A 20545-nucleotide genomic window follows, 5' to 3' on the forward strand; every position below is an offset into this window, starting at 1 on the left:
TTGCTCGAAATAATCTTAATTTTCAATACAGTGTCTCCAATAATACCCTTGAAAACGAGGATAGTTATTTGCATAATCAAGATGACGAGGATATAATTGGTAACACTACTTGTTGTTTAGATGAGGTTCAACCATTTTCATGTTATTATAATGATTATGATGAGGATAGTGTTGATGAAGAATTTGAAATAAATAGGCATAGTGATCAGGAATTTGCTACTCCAACTGAGCTTAATAAATATTATTTCTAGTTCAAATCCAAATAATTTTAATAATTATTCACCTATTCAAAAGGACGAGGATTTGACTAGAGATACCCCCGTTTTAGACGATGTAGTTTTTCCTTTTGATTACGAAGCTAATAATGGTTTAGAGGAACGAGTATATTTTGAGTCTAGCGATTTAGAAACAATAGACTTAGAAAAAGAAAATGAACTCGTCGAGATGAGTGAGGATGTACCCGAATTAGAAGAATCAATTGACCATTTTCATGAATTAGATGACCTTGAAATTAGGGAAGTTGTGACTAGTCTTTCTAGAGACACTGAAAACTCTAAGTTTGGGGGTGATTGTCTTTCTCCATGTGATTTAACTCTTAGAAAGGTCCCTCACTTGGGACTTGACATATGTGCCTCAACCATTTTACAAGATTATCTTCATACACGTTATCCTGAACCTAGTGATGTCCACAAGAAATTTCAGTTATTAGAAACCCATCCTCTGGTTGATGTGGTTTACCCAGGCTATAATACCCAGATTGACTTTGTTTTCCCACCAAATATTTTTCTTCCAAATGTGGGAATGTTTGATTTTCAAATGTGTCGAATATTAAGTTTTGAGACTAAACCTAATTACTTTAGGAGATTAAGGTCGACATACTTGTTTGAGGAAGATCACCACTCTCATTGTGGTCAGCTGTGTAAGTCAAATCTGATTGATTTAGAGGATCCTCAATTATTCAGGTTATTATTATGTGCTTCTAAGTTTTTATTTGAGTTTTTCCAGACTTTAGAACCAGAACATTTGGATCTAACCTATGAGGAAACGCAACCCATGAAAATACTTTATTTGGACCCAGTTATAGAACCTGAACCTGAACCGCAGCTAGATGTAGTTGTCTTAAACAGGAAACTAGACAAGGGTGTGCTTTATTTGTTCATTTTCTTGGCATGTTGCAGATTCCTTTTACTTGTGATAGCTCTATTTGGTTTTGATGACCCACAGATATTTCGGCTATTACTTTATGATTCTATGAGGTGACTAATATTTTCTTAGTCTGGATGAAGACGTTAATCTTAGCACTTCTTGGGAGGTAACCCATTCTCATGCAACACGGTAATATCTTTCCTTATCTCTTTTGCTTCAAATGGTAACAGTTTCTTCTTGTTCATGTTTTTAATTTGATCTTTAGAACATTGAGGACAATGTTAGATTTAAGTTTGGGGGTATAGGAGAAACTTTTTAGTTGCACAATTAAACTCCAGAGCCTAGAAATTTATCCCTATTAAGGATGGGACTAACCAATCTAAGTGGATGGAAGCATTTTGGTTGTAGGAGTTGAGGAACCAATCTGACTAGGTGGCAACATCTAAAGAGTCTATTCATAAAGCACAGAGCTCAGGTGTTAGAAATAACATGATAGTTTCACCATATCTCGTTGAGTCCTTTTCACTTCTGTTTTTATTTTGTTTTGTTTTTAAACTATGTTTCTCTAAGTGATTAGGTGGGGCTCAGGATTCAAGTTGTTACAATGCTAGGGTGAATTAGAGTGATTGAGATACAAAAAAAAAAAAAGAGACCAGACCATCAGACCAACTGGAATAAATTCAATAAAGTCGACCACTGGAACCCTTGTATATGCCAGTTGTGTTGACCTAGAGTTAGGATTATCAATCATTGGTTCCCTTGTATATGCCAGTGTGTTGATATTAGTCAGACTAGTATCTCAGTCCATTAGGATAGGTTCATTTTTGCGGAGGCCTTCAGACAGATATGAGAAACACCGTTCACTTAGTAAACATCAAAACCATCTATGTTTTTCTATATCCATCTTCTTGATATCTCCATGTGATTAGTTTTGACTCCGAATATTGATGTCCATAGTGCGACTATCTGAGTAGAGCTCTGTCACTTCATATGAATTTTAGTATGCTTGAGTGCGAACTCGTGTACAACAATTGGAATTTCGCATCAGGGTACTTCCTCCTGTAGTCAATAAGTATGCCAACCAAGGAGATTCTTTAGTGCCTTCCAAGGTTCTGTGTAGATAGCTAGGGTCTGGAGTATAAAGGTTTTATGGGTATACCTCTGGTAAGCCCTCCAGAGACAACACTCCGCCACTAGGGAAATCTAGGGGTTTAAAGGCTTATTGCATACGCTAAATGCAATCGACGATGCCTACGACAGTGAGTTAGGATTTTATTTTCTAGATTTGATTTGCTCGAGGACTAGAAAATAATAAGTTTGGGGGTATTTGACAGACACATTTTTATGTCTGATATAATCTCAATTGTATATATTGTTAGTGCTCGATTTTGTATTTATTATGGATTTTTGTGTCTTTGTAGGTGTTTTTGGAGAAATAAGCTTTTGCGGGAAAATTGGCTCGAAAAGTGGTATTTGCGCTCGTGGGAGAAAATTACTATTCTGACTCTCAGTTTGGATAAGGGGAACTTAAATTACTAAGGGGCACCTCACTGCTATATACACTCCAATGGCTAAATGCACCCCGGTCTGGATAGGGGGAGGTCATCTTCTCTTTTGTTTGAAAATAAAAACTGGCGGGAAGACCTGGTTATTCCTGCGTTTTCTCTGGACATGATTTTGAAGAGTTTGAGACGGATTTGGTTTTTTTTTTGATTGGTATTATCCTATAACGGCTAAACAGGGATTCAAAGTGCTTTAGATTCGATAAAGCAAGGATGTACACCGAGTTGTATCAAACCAGAGAGTGAGACTTTCACGGGAAAATGGATGTTGAACTGCGAGGATTTCCAGCGAGATTTGGTCGGAGATTTTCTCTGATTTGGATTGGGAGTGACGTGTAAATATTAAATAGGGAAGGTAAGGCGGCCAAATTCGAAAAAAGAGCAGTAGTTGTCGAGTTGGGATAAAACACAAGAGGTTTAATATCACGGGATATCTTTGCTGTATTTTTGGAAAGAATGTGGTGAGATTAATAAAGAATATACTATGCAAGATTTACTGACATTTTTAGAAGAGTTTGCATCAAACAGAAAGCGGCGTGAGAAGAGAAAAAGGAAATAATAACCAAACTTGCCGGAACTTGGAAAAGAAGAAAAACAGGGGTGTTCTCGGGATTTAATGACCCTGTGAAGTATATAAAAGGAGTTGGGAGGTTCAAAGGAGGGTGTTGGGGAGTTTGGGGCCTTTACGTAGTTTTAGAGGAGGCTTTGGTACGAAGAAATCACGCTGCAAAGAAAGTTGCAGCAGCAGGAAGAAGAAGACGAAGCTGAAGAACATTGGACGACCCAAGTCAGTCGCAGAAAAGTGTGGTTTATCCACGACACACATAGTATCGTTCCCAGCAGTCTTACATCTTATGTATCGTTAGTAACCGTCGATCTGCCACGCATATAAACGTTGAAATTGATATGTTTTGGTGATTTTCCTTATACTTCCATCTTTAAACACTCTTTGAGCCATGTTTCTATCTTTTGAGAGTTTGTACGACATCATGAGCTAAACCCCAACACTGGGATGACGGAGGAAGCCATATTTCATACATGTGGTAATTATATTTAATTATTTCATGACCTTTGCATGGATTATTAATTATTTTATGGTTTTTATTGAACGGTTGTGATTTCAATTGATGGGTTATACTTAGGTTAAGTCTTTTGATATCCCATGCTTTAGATTTATAGTCGTTTCTTTTCAAAAATCTACCTTGGCAAAGAAACAGAGTCGATATTCTATTTGAGCTATAATTGTCTAGAATAATTATATGAATCGCATGAATGGATTTATTGGTGGAATCCTGAGTCCCAGTCTCTCGTAACATTAAGTGAAACCAAAATTAAGTCTGAAATCAAATCTTTACAAGTCTTTGAACGAACTTCTACTTATCACTTTAAAAACTACATCATTAAGCTATATGTTGTAATGCTTAATCCAAGAAACATAGACATCAGTTTTTGATTTATTTCGATTATTGTATAAGGTCTATTTTTGAATAAAACTATCAAACATTGTATAATTTTTCTTGTGATAGTTTTCGATTACATAGCTTGTGCTTGAATATCTATATTATTGCTATGTTTTTTCGGTTTATGGGATGTCTGACTTCGATTTTCATAACCTTAATATTCGATCTCACATGATGTGAACCCTTATGGTTTGTGTGACTTTTTGATTTAGTGGGTTTAAGTTCTAGCCCATGTTGGTAGGCTTTATCAAAGTATCATAAGGTGTTCCGATTGAAACTCATGTAAAAAGTCACAATGTGTTGAATCAATCTGTGTCTACATAAGTTGTGTTTAGCATAAACATATGTATTTCGGGTTTTCAACTTTTGCTATTGGCACGCATTAGTTAAAACCGATTCAACCTTTCTATGGTAAAGGTTGCTCTTTGTTGTTGTTCTTTTGGTCTTTCAAGAGGATGACAACATACTGGGGGAGAGTTCTAACTTGAACTTGCGCTTAATGATATATTTTTGGAGAAGAGGATGCGGAATCTGAGGTAACGAGTTTTTTAGTTAATAGTTTTCATGTTTAAGAAAAGCCTGCTTATATTGCATATATTTTGATTTTGCTTAAGAAAATTTCGGTACAATTAATATATATTCCATTATGTGTGTATGGATGTGTATGTGTGATTCAATTGTTTCCGGTTAAGAAAAACTGTGTCGATTTATTTGGCTTATTTGTTGGTATCTTCTTTATTGTTTGATATCAAGTGTTTTTGCTTAACGAAATTTCGGTGCAATTGCGGTGCTATAATGTCTATGTTTGTTTCAATTGCTTCCGGTTAAGAAAATAATTGTGCAAGTCAATTTATTTTGGTTTGTATGTATTTTTATGGTGTAACAAAATAAGGGATCATTTGTTTAGTCCAATTCGATTCCGGATAAGAGAAATTAAGTTAATTCTGATCTTAGTTAGACTTATTAAATAGAAGGATTTGGTTATTCAAGTCTAATCGAATGCCTTGACAAGAAATACTAGTTAACTAACCTAGTACTTTTCTTGTCTAAAGAGAAATTTCTAAGTTATTATCTGAATAATTATAACCTGATGAGAAAAATAAAGTTAATTCTGGTCTTTATTTTGGTCTTATCGAACTAAGCGATTGTATGTTTACAATCGATTTAACAAGGGAACTAAGTTTCTTAGTCAATATGTTAAACTATTAGGGAAAATTGCTTCGGGCAATTGTTTCCTTGATAACATATTAAAACTAAATTACTTGTAGTTTCGGTTTTAATATTGGTTATATAAAGTGGTATGTGAAACCTTCGTGCTTAACTCTTATAGGTTGTACAATTCTTTTAGATTTGTAAGATCCTTTCGGTTTGATCTTTATTTACTCGAACCTTTGTCATTTTGTGACAAAAATTGGGATAAATATATGGAGTAAACAAGTGATTTACAATCACTAAGGTAAGGATAATTGTGCTTAAATGTTATATTTAAACGAAAGAGTAAAGCATTGACTAAGGGGGAGCAACATATCATATTGTTATTGTAGTTATTTGGACTACAAAAAGTAGAAATAACAAAGATGTTCGGATTGAAAGTTTACCTATCTTACCTTTAGGGGGAGTATAAGCTTTGTTATTCAAATGTCAACAACGACATTTATAAATTGAATATATGAAGGTTTTTGTATTGTTGAAACTTGGAATCAAGCATATGTATAATGAATTCTTGTAATTTGTTTATCCATACGTATTAAGAGTTTTGTCACTAAAATTGACAAATGGGGGGATTGTTAGAGCATAGCTCGGTTGAACCCACCAAGCGTTGGTATGTCAAGTTTGGTTATTATATTTTAGTGAATCAAAACTCATCTAAGAGTCGCTTGATTATGTAGTAGAGACAACTTCGTATAGGTTAGACAAGAAAGTCTAGGAATATGAGACATACAAGTATTACTCGAAGACCTGAAGAATGTGAAGAAGTAACGAGCTACAACGACGACATCATCATTCCTCTTGAGGTTAGTAATATTGACTTGAACTGTTTCATTCCTAACGTATCTTTCAAGTCATGCTATATTGAAAACATAACTGCGAAGCTGTGAATGATATTTTACTCTAGTAGTGGGACATGATCATATGATCATAGTGTTAAGGAATTAGACTATGAAGTATAACGCTTATCTTTTGAACTTAGTAGATATGACATCGACATAATCGTATGAATGCTATTGTGATTATGTGTATGGGTAAAGGTGAAGATTTCATCCTAGGAAACAATGTTTACATTTGTTTAAAAGAAGTACATTCATGAACTTGTTTTATGAATCGAAAGGGAAATCGCTAGGCTTATTGGTATTGTTATTCATTGCATATCTTTGGATTACCAATATGTGTGAGTTAGTAGAACCGATCATGACTTGTTATGTATCTTGGCATAACTAATCACAATGCCGGAATTATGATTTGGTATGACTAGTTTTGACTAATTAGTGCAACCGATCCTAAGTAATTGGTGTGACCGATCCTAGTAATTGGTGTGACCGATCACAAAAGTATTGTGTGATCACTACACTAAATTCTGGGATTAGTAACAGAGATGAGCCGTTACTAAAACGGATTGTAACGGCTGTTGCCTGTTTCAAAAGTGGGTGTTACATTTTTTGTAACGGCATCGCAACCGTTACGAATCTTGGTTGTAACGGCGTTAGTAACAGCTGCGTCCGTTACGAAATGACACGTGATAACAGCTGAGGGCCGTTACGAAGTTTTTGTAACAACGTGGTCGTAACATCTTGAAGCTATTATGAATTTTTTTGTAACTGAAAAAAACTACTGCCAGTCAACATTGACCTGGTCAAAATTAGTCAACACTGACCAATTTTGACCAGGTCGATGTTAACCTGCAGTTCATATTCGGCCGGAAAGAAGCCAGAATTAAAAATAAAAATTACCTGCATAAATCCTTCATCTCATCCACATTCAAAAATACTTCAATCAATTCATATAAACATTCATTCACTTCACATCAACATTAAATCAATGAAAGAACACAAATTCTTCTAAGTACCAAAAAAATCAGGTTAAGTATCAAATTCTAGTAAGTACCTAAACACTCTTTTACATTCATTCTCTGTCACAGCAAACGCAAGCTCAGAGAAAATGCACTTAACACTGGATGATAATAGCAAAGGAGCGTATAGACTGTCACCAACGTATTGCAATGAACTGAAATCAAGAACATATAGGTTTCAGAAGATATTGTACCCAAAGTTAATCGGGGTACAAACATATAGGTTTCAGAACATATAGTTATAATTTCTAACTCTCAATAAGTTAATGACAGTAGCATGGCCATTACAAAAAATGAAGTGGAAAAATTTCAGAACTTGTAAGCTCTGTTTGCAAGTGATAATGAAGTCCCCATACAAGTTAATCTGCAAGCTCCAACTAGTTTTAAACTCGGAGTTGTTTTTGACGAAGTTATCATGTTAATCATCACTTCCAAGACAATAGACGCAAAATCCTCTGATAACTCAGAAAAGAAACCAACGACAAATAATGATGCCTTCACCTTACAAGTCAAATTAGTGGGGTTATTTTCTGCTTTTTTCAACATGGTAGGAACATCCAATTTGTAGCGTACTAGTTTAGAACTAGAGTAGATCCATACACTACTAACAGCCGAAAAAATTCCATGGAAATCAGGAGATAAATTGACTTGCTCAAGTGCGTGGGATTGAAGCTCACTAGGGCGGCTCAAACTAATTTTAGCATAGAACAAAAATTAGTGATAACTGGATGATAAAAGTACGGAAAGACAGCATTTAAAGTTTAGTAAACTAACCAATCGAAACAGATCGAGTGCATCTCGCATAGCTGCAAAAAAATAAACATAATAGAGAAGATCAGGCAGGTAGATAATAATAAGAGTAAGCAGTGACTGAACATCAAAGAAAAGACATCGCTTAACATTAAAGAAAAGACATCGCTTACGTGTAGCAGAGATTATTTGTGAGGTAGTGGAGCCCATCGGCAGTAAACTTGTTCTCATCCCATAACACGTGATAGTGAGCTGGAACGACTTGTGCCCTGCATTGATTAATCACATCACACAAATTTCATAAATCGTTCGTAACAAAGGCACCATGCTCATACAAAAAATTCATACGAGTAGCATAAACCAAGAAAAACATCTATACCTGAATATCAGTATGACTGCAGAGGTAAAAGTCAAACTCAGTAGGATGACAGATCTTGGAATCTACCACAGTTCCTGCAAAACAACGATTCTGTTAAAAGCTTCCCAGGATTAACACGTCATATTGAGTCAACCACAACAAAAGAAGACCCATATTATTTTACCTGGTAAAATGTTTCCACTCATGTCAATTGTTTGACGATCGCTATGGTTATTTGCAAACAACCTTGTGTGATGACGTTTTTGAACCACAACAAATGTAACAGGTGGCTGATAGTTCGGCTCCAAGGAAGCACAAGCCAGTGTGAACAGAAAGTGACAAGTTAGCTTGACTTCAACAGGACATAATTTGTTTAACCCAAGGAGCACAGGTTAAAGAATTTAAGAATTCAGTAAAAAGTATCTGCAAGAGGACTACAACTGCTCAGCTATTCACACAGTAAATAAAATTCTTCGACTTAACAAGAGGTAGTTACTATCTATACACCTTTTGCCCCAAAGAAATTTAGCAACTTGACATTGGACACCACATTACCTTGCGAATAACATCAAGCTCATAGAGTATAAATTGGTAAAACTGACCCTCACTTACTCCATCCGTGAAAGAAGAAAATGGATCAGAAAGAACTAGAGAAGGCAGTAGATATAAGCCAATTAGCTACATTATGAAAACCAAAATTACCTGTAAAATATAATACGCTGAGGCTTCTATCCAGTTGCTCTATGGAAAGAGATAAGAAGTTCCCTAGTTCATGAAAATATAAAAAAATTAGCCGAAACAAACACCAAATATGCAATTCAGGTCCCGAAAGGAGACAAATTGAAATGACGAAGACGTAGAAACACAACAGGCAGATACACATACTTAACCATGCCTCCAGTCACAGTTCCTCGAACTGGATCCTGCCATACTTTAAACAGATCCTGAATCAACTCTTGGCGATGGGCTTGAGCACACACCAAACCAGCATACTTTGTTACTTCTGGCCAATCTTGTGAGTCCACAACCCGGGTAAGAGGTACAACAAAAAAAAAAGTCAATAATTAGAACAAATTAGGAGTCACCAAAGGGTGAACTATAGAGTGAATTAGTAAATAAAATCTTACAGCAGCATGGAGGGGCTTGAATCCTCTCCCGGGTGAGGATGGGTCACATCAATACCAAAGATAATAGTTGGGCGTTCACTGACAAGCAGTATGCGCCTTGACAATGCATCAACTAGAATAGTGTTGCGCCCACCGACCTTCACATTTATCTTTAGGGCGACATTGTCCAGGTACTGCTTGCTCATCTTAAAGACGTGCTTCGTCGGACAACACTGGGAAACAAGACCAAGTTCGGTCTCACAGATACGTTTCAAGTCCCATATACAGTACAAAATGTCCATTAAATAATTCATTTGACTAATCAATCAAAAGTCTAAGCTGATAGGGTGTTTCAATAAAAGATGAGGCTCGCCATAACATAGAGTGAGCCATTGTTGTCCGGCAAAATTACAATGAGCAAGTCGAGCTCCGGTTAAGTGATACACATACATACCAGGGACGCTTAAGCTTTCAAGTCTTCAAAACCGAAGTCCCACGCCTATCTTGTACTCTCTGCTCTAAACTCAGCAGCATCAACATCTGTTCCATACACCACCAACACAAAACCCATCCTAATTTCTTCTCAACATCATTAGTATTTTCACTTCAAGCACCACCAAAGCGGATGCAGCTTAAAACAAGAAACATGCGTTTAATGGTTGCAGCTTAAAACAAAAAGTGGAAGGAAAAGGTTGTACCAAAGTGGAAGGGAAGGCATTGCCTTATTCTAGACCATTCTCAGCAGAACCACCATTTCCTTATCCTTTATATCCTTTATCCATCTCACAGCAGCAACTCCACAATTCCATACTTTCCCTGCACTTCAGTTCAGCTGCAACCCAATCATCCACAACTTCTGAATTTTCTCAACTTCACAACTTCTGAATCTTCCCAACTCCATAATTCAATGCGGTACATATCCTCAGAACCCATTAAACCAACACCAGATTCCCTTCCTGTTCTTCCACCAATTTCATAGCATAACAGCACCATCATCGTTCCTACTTCATACCCATTCCACTTAATCTTCTATTAATCATAACCCATATCGATTACAAACACCATCTTCATCTCAGAAACACCATCACTAAAACAAACCCTAAAATCATAAAACAAACCCTAAAATCGGTTCAGATTTGAGATCCTAAAATAGAAATTAACATAAAATCCTAAAATCAGTTCATATTTTGAAACTATACCTTCTAAGTTGGCATAAATTCTTCAAAGTCCTTCAAACCCTAAAAAGAAATCACTAAAAACAAATCGAATTAGATTTAATTGAAGAAGAAAGACTAAAATTGATTCACAGATGAAACAAATCGTTTTAGATTAACATATTCACAGATTAACAAATCGTATTAGAAAAAAACAGATAAAATGAAACCTTAGAAAACAGAAGATTGAAAAACAAATGAAACCCTAAAAATCGAAAAACTTATGATGATGAACTTACACTGATCGATGATTGAAGATTATTGAAGATGATATAGAGGTTTCTGTGATGCTTTCTCGGCTGTCGATTATCGTAGATGAAGTTATACTAGGGTTTCTAAGAAGAGAGGCAGGAGCAGAAGAGAGACGAGAGAATAAGAAATAAAATTTTAATCTGCTCGATTCACCAAGGCATGGGAGGAAAAGCAATATCACGCATGTGAATGGCACACGCATGGGGAGAAATATCCTCTAATTTTACTCCTCTTGGGTGGAAACACAATAGTACGCGTGTGAATGGCACACTCACAGACTCCAGGTGTTACGACCCAGGTGTGACGAAGCATGTGGCTGGCACGCCTACAAAAAAATCCGTAACGGCTGTTTCCTGTAACGAATTTCGCAACGCTCACTGCCTGTTACGAATTTTTTTGTAACGGCCATTTTTAACGAGAATTTTGTAACGGTCATAAAGCCGTTACAAATTCCTGTTACGAATCCTGGAATTTGGTGTAGTGAATCGATCCTTGTAATTGGTGTAACCGATCATGGTAATTGGTATAACCGATCCTAGAGACTTGTGTAACCGATCACAAGCAATACCATGAGTATATGGTAACCGGTCCTGGTAATTCACGAAACCGATCCTGGTAACTGACTTAACCGGTCCTGGTAACTTGTGTGTTCTATCACAAGTAATCCATATTAAGGTATAACCGATCTCGGTTATTGGTAGAACCGATTGAACCCATGATTGTGATTTGATAATTGATCAATCACATAGTTGTCTTGGAATACAGATGAACCAATTCTAAACTTATTTGGAAGTGTGGTAAAATCGATTCCAAGATTGTAAAATATGAAAGAGGATTTAGAAAAGAAAGATGTCATCATACTTTGAACACGAACAGTAACTCTTATCTTTTATTGTTCAAAGATATTCCTTAATTACTCAAGGATATCCCGATCCGAAATAAATTAAGAATCTTTTAATGAAGGTTATTAGTCTTATATGCTTTAATTACCAGCAATTAAATGCATATCTCTAGAAAATAAAAATTAATAATGTGCATTTACTAATTGGATATTTTTAATTGAGAGATTTCGGAAAATATTGGACAGAGCATTTCCAGGAATTGTGAAAACCAATTTGGGCATTTATTGCATATCTTGAGAATAATTCGGTTTTGGAAATTCCTTGGTGTCCAAACATTCTTGGTCTATAAATACCTAAGTTTTGATACGTGTCTAAAACACCTAATTTACTATGTAGTAATTATGCTTTCTTTGCTATTTTTTCTTGTGAATTTTGTATTTTACGTTTGTTTTGAGTGTTTTAGGTATTTTGGAGTCGCACGGAGGAAAAGAAGAAGAAATCACCCAATTTGTGCGAAAAGGGCAAACTTGCCATTTAATGGGAGAACACTATCTGGAGCCCAGTTAAGGATAAGGGACAACTCTTTTGGAGGTGTATTAAATACAGACTAGCTGAGTCTAAGGGGATGTCATCTGGGTGGTTCTACAGTTGGGTGTCTAAATCCCACCCAAATCCAAGCTACCCTAAATACGACAGACATCGTCTTTCGTTCACAATCCCTCTTTCACCTGAAATTAAAGCAGTGGTTGCTGCTACTGGAACCGAGAGGAAGAAATCTGATGATAAATCAAATCGAGGGAAATGAAATTGATAGAAATCAGAGAAGGAGGAATTAGTGTCTGATTGAGATTGAGATTCAGAGAAGATCGAGATGTAGAAGATGCGGTTGTGTAAAAAGGGGATCTGATATTGACGTTCATGGGTTTCGAATGGAGGAAAGTAGATGAGTTTGAATTAATGGGTTTCGTCTGGTATTGGTGATGGTTAATCTGAGCTCAACAGAGAAGAGAATCGAAGGAGGAATCGAGCTCGTTCTTGAGCTGTTATGATATACAGGGAAAGAGGAGAAATTGGTGGTTGAAATTATGAGCTGATGTTGTTAAACCGATGGATACTGATACTGTGAAGAACATATGAAGATGGGTGTTTGAATCTGAGATCGAAAAGACGACAAGAAGTGATGGGTTTCGTGGCTCGAGAATTACTTTTAGATTTTGGTCTCGATTGAGATTGAATTGCTGCTGATGAATTGAAGATTGAGAGTTCCTGTGCTGAAGAATAATTTGAGCAGATGGAATGGTGTCGATTTAAGGGTTGGTGATGAATTGATTAGTGAACTGAGATTTGAAGCCGTTTCTATCAGAGAACAAAGAGAATTGGTTGTGGTGGTGAACTCAGGGAAGAACAGTGGGTATCTGCCATGAATTAAATGGGTATTTGGATGAATTGGAGATGGATTTTTGTTGGTGGTGAGATTCAGATGAAAATATAGAGGTTGATGTTTGAGATGTTGATTGTTGCTGTTGTTGGTTCAGAAAAGGATTATGTTGATATTCATGGGTGTGAGTGGAAGAAGGAAATGGCTGCAGTTTCAGTAGATTTGAAATTGAAGATGTTGCTGCTTAACAGGGACCGATGCTTGAGAATTAGATGTATGTCTAGGATGCAGGTTTGTTCAGGAATATGAAATCTCTGTAGGTACTGTGAATGATGGATTTTGTGGAGTTTCAAGACTAAAACTCGGTGAGAAGAACAATGCGGAATGAGTTGTGAAAGGAGGAGATTGATTGTGCAAGTGATGCAGCTGCAATTGGAGATGAATAGAGAAGGTTGCTGCTATGGATTGATTGGGCTACAGGTCTGGGCATTGCAGCTGAGCAGATGGCAAGAGTGCTATTAAACCTGTGGAGTTGTGGGCTAAGTAGAGAAAATTAAAGCAACACTGAATGTGTTTGAATTGTTAGATGTATGTGCTAGGATTTGACCAGGGTAATACTGAAGAAAAATAGGTCAGAGTATGGCCTGGAAATGCTGTGAAACAGAGGAAACTGTGTCTGATCTCCCTATGATGAGTCGACTCAGTGACTCGATAAATCTAACTCGGTGAGTCAGTCGAGTAAGCCAACTCATCCCTGATTAATACCAGCTGATTCACTCTCTCTGCCTTGACCTGCAGACCAACGGATTGACCATATTGACCGTTATCTCTGACGGAATCTTGGCAGAATATCCCGTTGATGGCAGCATAACTCAGGTGATTGGCAGTGATTTTCCCGGCCGATTTTCGGTGATCCCGAGGACTTTTCCGGCGACACAAAAATTATAGCTTTTTGTGTGGATTCTTCTCATGGTTGTGAATACTTAGATTTGGAAGTTGGATGGAAACTTGGAAGATTTGGAGAATTGGAATTAGGCTCAAATTGGGAAAGTGGTGTTATTATGGAATGAGGATTCTTTTCCTACAAGAATTGGAGAGCATTGAAGCCTATAAATAAAGGAGTTCTCTATAAATTTTTGACACACCTTTTACACACACAACACTTCTCTTTTCTTTATTCTTTGTGTGAACTCCTTAGCATGAGTAGTTAATTTTATTGATTGAGGATGAATTCCTAGTTCTTAACATGTTTTGAGTTTTGTTTTTAAATCTACTTTGAAGTTTTCACATGATTATCGTTTGTTTTTACTAATAGGAATGTTTATACATTCATGGTTGATTGATAGGTCGTTTAGGATGCATACTAAATTGATTTGTTAGTTGATCTAAAGCTAGTGAAAGTTAGGGGATAAGTAATTGTTTCTTGACTCTTTACACAAGTAGCAAACACGAGACCTTGCGGAGGGATTCCGTGGAGCAATTGTGTGTGAAAACAACGTTAGCAAGTGGACCTTGAGCTAAGAGTCTAACTACTAATATCAACGTAATAAATTCATAAATCTTAATGCGTTTAACTAAATTACATCTTGAGTGAGCTACTACTAGGTGGTTTGGTGAATAGAATCTGGTAGTCGAGAACTTCCGTATCCGGTGATACTAGGGATTTAGGGGTTTAGCACTGAGCTAGATGCTTTACCTACGGTTGGTGATAATCTGTGACTAATAAAAAGTGGAAAAGAACATAACTTGAATCATTGTTTTGCAACGAAGAAGGATTCCTTGATCTAATCTCTCTTATTGATTTCAACTTTATATTTTTAATTGCTTTGTTTATTCTTTTACTTTATAGAATCTAAATCCCCCCCTTTTTGTGACAACTAAACAACTAAAACCTATTGCTCCTCGTGGGAACGAACTTGAATACACTATATTACTTGTTAATTAGGTGGAAAAATATTAATTAATTTGTTGTGGTTATGACACGCATCAAGTTTGCATTTCTAGAAAACTATCCTAAGAGCCTGGCAAACTTCATCCTTTTGTTGTTTCTGGTGGAGCCGTCTATCCGGAGAGGAGAGTACCCTAATTAGGAGAAATCTCTTACGACCGGTCGTTTAAAGACTTCTGTGGGATCAAGAAGCTCTACGAGTACCGTTGGTTGGAAACTAGATAATTGCAGTTTATTAGTTTTCGATTGATTTGATTTACTAATGGTTGTTGAACTTTTATTGCACCAGGTTTGTTTATTCTTGAGAATCTTTTCTTCTGATATAAGATTCACTCAAACTAGATCGAAGTGTCGTCGAGATCTTTAGAACTGTTTGTAGATATAAAGACATCTTGTGATAATTCATTGTTAACAGACTCCGTTTTGTGCGTGATTGATCACAAGAGATTCAAGTGGTGTTGTGCAGGTTTAATTGAAGATTAAAGAAGATTTGAAGACGAAGAAGATTTCTTATTGGTTTCTCATATCTTTGTGTTGCAAAAACCTTGATCGGCTGGGATCCAACTAGAATCAGATTTATTCAATAGATTAGTTGTGTGAGATCGGCATCGCTTTACAGTTTCTTGTTAGATTCTATATTGATTGATTACAAATCCAAACTCTGCTACTTCGATAATTGTTGGATATATCGATATAACAAGGAAAAGGAGTTCATTAGTTTAAACAGAAGAGCCTTTGCATATGACTTGAGATATTTTTATCTAGAAAGAATCAATAGAGTTTTTATCAAACAGATTTGTTGTTCCTTTACTGTTTGGAATACGACACAAAGAAATTGTTCCAGTGCGTGCACTTATTGAATATCAGAAGCGCTGGGATACTGAGGAAAATAAGTGAACTAGGTTTAGTTTCTTGGTCTCAACTATACGAAGTTGGTTTATATTTTGTATAGCGGCTTAATTCTGAGAGTATTCAATTATGTACTTGATCCCAAGGTTTTTCTGCATTTGCGTTCTCCTAGTTAACAAAAATCTTGCCGTGTCTTTTACTTTTCTATTTGCGCAATTATAATTGTTTATTATAATTAAAAGTAAAATACACAAATGTTAACTCTGTATTACTTGATAGCGATCCTATAGAGTTTGGTTAAGTCCGAACCTATTATCAACTAATCACACTTTGATTGTTGTATTATCTCGATCTCGTATCCATAGACGATCACACAAATTGTGAATACCTATTTGTATTATTGTCTCGACTTTGTCCATAGGCAATCACTTTCGGTAAGAGGACTTATAGGTGGATAAATTAAATATTGTGGTGTATTTGGGTACCCTAGTCTTTTCAAATCGTGATATGAATACCATTGCTTGGGAAATTTCTAAATGATCAACTTGAAACAAAAACAGTTTTTGAAAAAATAAATTGTTCTCAACTAAGATTGCTAAGGATCTACGAACACTCATTGCTTGAACCGTATTTCGAGAAATTTATCAAGACAAGCTTGACCCGAAATTTCTTCTCTGCAATATGAGATCTAATAAAATCATACGACATAGTCTCATAAAGATATAATGGTAATGTCATGAGTAAATAGGATGGTTCAATCTTCACATACCTCTTTGTCGATGAAGTTCTCCAAACGCCATTGTTTTATCTTCAGTCTTCAATCTTCGACGGATATTCAGTGATGTCTGATACCGGTGCTGAAACTGTTGATTATTTATTCCTCAAGTTTTTTGTCTCCAACTAGGGGTTCAGAAATTTTGAAAGTTCCTTTATAAAATTCTTATTGTCTAACTGGTTGAAAGAAAATGGGAAGTTGTGTATTGTGGGCCATTTGGAATGGCCAAAAATGAGGAAAAATTTAACAATATTGCTCCTGTAGTTCCGAGAAATATCCAAGACGCTTAGTTCTGCTTTAATTACTACTCCTTTCGTTTCTAAAAAATACGCTTGTTTGGTTGCACAAAATTAAGAAACTAATCATTGTAGCCACTTTTTCATATTTTTTCTTAATTTGTCTTTGGTCCCATCCATTTGATATTAGAGAAAAAGGTGAGAGAGAAGTGGTCCCATTTTTGTGTTAAGAGAGAAAAAGAAGAGAGAGAAGTTGCCATATACGGGTACATTAGTAAACTCATAACATTTGACTTTCCATTTACGGGAAACAGCCTATTTCCATTTATGGGAACCAACCTATTTCCATTTATGGCAACCAACCTATTTTTTTACATACCCGAATAAGGAAACCAGACTATTTTTTAGAAACAGAGGGAGTACTTGACTAATGTGGATGATGATGTTGAGTTTATTCATGTCACGAATGTAAATTTCAGACCTAACTACTTTCTACAAGATAAGTGGAAGGCACCGGAGTCGTGGATTAAACTAAATACCGATGCAGCTTTCGGCTCCAATACTGGTGCATATGTTGTGGTTGTGAGAAATACTAAAGCAAAATTTGAAGGCGCTGGTATATGTAGTCATAACTGCTTCTCCCCTTTGGAAGCTAAAACTAAAACTAAAACTATTCCGTCGGCTTTGGACTTGGCTGAGAAGAAATTTTAGATGGATATCTTTATCGAAAGTGACGCTGAAAAAGTCATCAAGATTCTCAACAACGAGATGGAGTCATATCCTTGGATAATTGGGCCTTTGGTGTTGAAAATTCGTTGTAGAGTCTAAGGAATCCAACAAAGTTTTACTCAAGTTCACGAAATGTTGCACACTTGCATTGAACTGCCAGACCTGTCGAACTATGAATGAGTAATGAAAGAAGAATTCTTGTTATTCAACGATAAAAGATGATGAAATTGGATAGGAAAGACATTGGTTGGGTTGTGAGTTCACGTTTTCATCATCCTTGGCAAAATCAAGTCCGTTGCAGAGACATTCATAAACTGCCCGGAAGAATTGAATGAGTGATTGAGCAATGGACGCTCCCCCAAACCAGCAAGTCCAAAAATTGGATATATTTTGACCAAATGCCTGATTTGATGCCCTCGGTAGTAGCTATGCCCCATTTTGAGTTGTGTTTAAAAGCCATATCTACGATTGGTATGGGGAGCGTCCATTGCTCCCCAATGGACGCTCCCCCACAGCAGCAAAAGTCAGAAAAGTGGATATATTCTGACTAAAGGCCTGATTTTATGCCCTCAGTACTCTCTAGGCCCCCTTTTGAGTTGTGTTTAAAAGCCATATTCACGAATGATTTTATGCCTTAGGTACTTGCTAGCCCCCTTTTGAGTTGCGTTTAAAAGTCATATCTAAGACTGATGGCCTTCTAACTCCCCTCCTTGTATTGAATTTTTCTGTGCTAGGTATGCTTTAGTTTTTTCCCTGTGGTTTTCGTTTTGAAAAATAAAATAAAATAAAGAATTTCGTATATGTCCATTGATTGTGAGTGAATTTATAGTAACAGACAATAATATCGCACCTTTCTTCTTCTTTTTTTGAAAGTAAAATAGAATATATTAACCCAAAAGGAAACTTTAGTCATATGATTGAGTCTAGTTTAAGGTAATCTCATATTGACAATGCCCAACAATGGCTGACTCAGATAGAATAATAGCTTCCGAGTTTTCAGCATTAAGACTTAGAAAAGAGATTGCTTCATAAGCTTTTACATAGTCAAAAGTAATTCTAGGAATTAAGAAAGAAGGAGCAGACTCTTCCCAAAGTTGATTAGTTGTTGATTTCTTCCTTTTTTTGCCAAAATATCAGCAGCTCCATTAGCTTCCATGTTTATTGCTCTAAAACCCGGAAAAGACTCTAACAGCTTTGCCTGCTTTTTTTACTTCATATACTATTTCTTTGCTTTTCCACTAAATGGAATTATCATTTCCTTGAACATATAATATTGTTGTCAGGTTATCTCCTTCAATGAACTGGTACTTTATCTTCTTAGAGATGGCCTGTTGAACTGTCATTAGTATAGTTACTTCTTTTGCTTCTTCTGCTGATGAAGATTTAAAGCACCCCATGACTGCTGACCTGAAAGTTCCTGTATGATTTCTCCAAATGAAACCAAAACCTGCGTTAGTATTAGCTGAAACCCAAGAAGCATCACAGTTCAATTTAAAAGTATTAACAACAGGAAATCTCCAAATAATGTCTTTAAGTGGTGTAATCTTGTTGTGGATATCTTTAGAGCTTATCAAATCAGGATGGCAGTAAGCATAATTTCTTGTAATTGACATAGCTAGTTTAGAAGGGGAAGAGATCTTATTTTGAAAAATCCTAGAGCACCTTTCTTTCCAGATGAATCAACACTTGGTAGAAGCCAAGGCCATGGAAATGGAATCTCCATTACATGTTTTCCAAGTATTGTACATATCTAAGAATCAAAGATTGGGAGTAGAGGTAGAGATTACTCCCTGTGAAGCACAAGGTGGTAGATTCCACATTTCCTTTGGATAAGCACAATCAAAGAACAAATGTTGAGTAGCTTCTACTGTATGCTTACAGAAGATGCAATTTGTTTCTACATTAAGGATGGTTCCTAACTTATGTCTTGTTGGCAGTGTGTATTGAATACACTTCCATATGAAAAGTTTTACCCTCTGTGGAGTATCCATGCTCCACAGGGTTTTCCAGAAAGTCTTTGTTGCTGCAGTTACATAGTTAGTAGGATCTTGCAGTTTAGCATACATAGAATTAACTGAAAACTCTCCATTCATGTTAAGAGTCCATCTTAACCTGTCTTTTTCCAAAAGACCATTCTCATCTGTGTAAAGATTGATATTCGGAATTTCAAAGATCAATGAGCTATCAAAATGCTCATTTAAAGTAACGAGGTTCCACTTCTTAGTGTCAGGATTGATTAGTTCTGACACAAATGTTATATTTGCATTGTTTTGAAGGAATAGATCGGATGATGTGGTGTTTCTTCCTGGTATCCACTTATCTTCCCATATATTAATTGATTTCCCATCCCCTACTTCCCATATACTGAACTTCTTTATGTGTTCTATACCTTGTAAAATACATTTCCATATCCAAGAAGAACTATTCTTTTTTATAGATTAAAGCAACCTGATTTTTTAAAAGATTTTTCTTCAAGGGTTTTTGCCCAAATATCATCAGGGTTGTTGGATAATGTCCAAGCTATCCTACTAAGCATTGTCTGGTTTACTTTATTAGCATCTTTAAAACCCAACCCCGTTGATGGATTGGTTTACAGATAAATTCAAAAGATTTTATATAAATCCCTTTAGAGTTAGCCTTTTTTCCCCACCAAAGATCACGTTCTATTGCATTTATTCTGGATTTTTGTTATAGGGAAAGCTGATTTGTTTAGGGGAAGCTAAAATGGTTGGACTACGGTCTATTTATATTGACTTCTGGTCATTGAAAGGGAGGAGTGAAGAATTATCTTTCCCCTTAACAAAACACCCATATTTACAATTATGTCCTCAACTTCACCTAATCCTATTATTAATCTACTGTGTATAAGTATG

At 36.1% G+C, this 20545-nt stretch overlaps 1 long non-coding RNA gene across 4 annotated transcripts; it reads right to left on the reverse strand.

The window, feature by feature from the left end:
- Positions 1-7151: 7151 nt before the first annotated feature.
- LOC113285568 lies at positions 7152-11032 on the reverse strand. Of its 4 annotated transcripts, XR_003328753.1 has the most exons (11): positions 10903-11032; positions 10649-10701; positions 10148-10548; positions 9471-9989; positions 9229-9355; positions 9046-9108; positions 8528-8766; positions 8365-8438; positions 8159-8254; positions 8010-8041; positions 7417-7926 (listed from the first exon to the last, which is right to left on the reverse strand). It is a non-coding gene; the product is annotated as an uncharacterized LOC113285568 (long non-coding RNA). The 4 variants fall into 4 exon arrangements; XR_003328755.1 differs by lacking the exon at positions 7417-7926 and adding an exon at positions 7152-7390 and having other exon boundaries at positions 9471-10548; XR_003328754.1 differs by having other exon boundaries at positions 8528-8633; positions 9471-10548.
- Between the last annotated feature and the right edge of the window lie 9513 nt (positions 11033-20545).

Source organism: Papaver somniferum, chromosome 6 (genome assembly GCF_003573695.1).
Source record: "Papaver somniferum cultivar HN1 chromosome 6, ASM357369v1, whole genome shotgun sequence".
Classification (NCBI taxonomy): domain Eukaryota; kingdom Viridiplantae; phylum Streptophyta; class Magnoliopsida; order Ranunculales; family Papaveraceae; genus Papaver; species Papaver somniferum.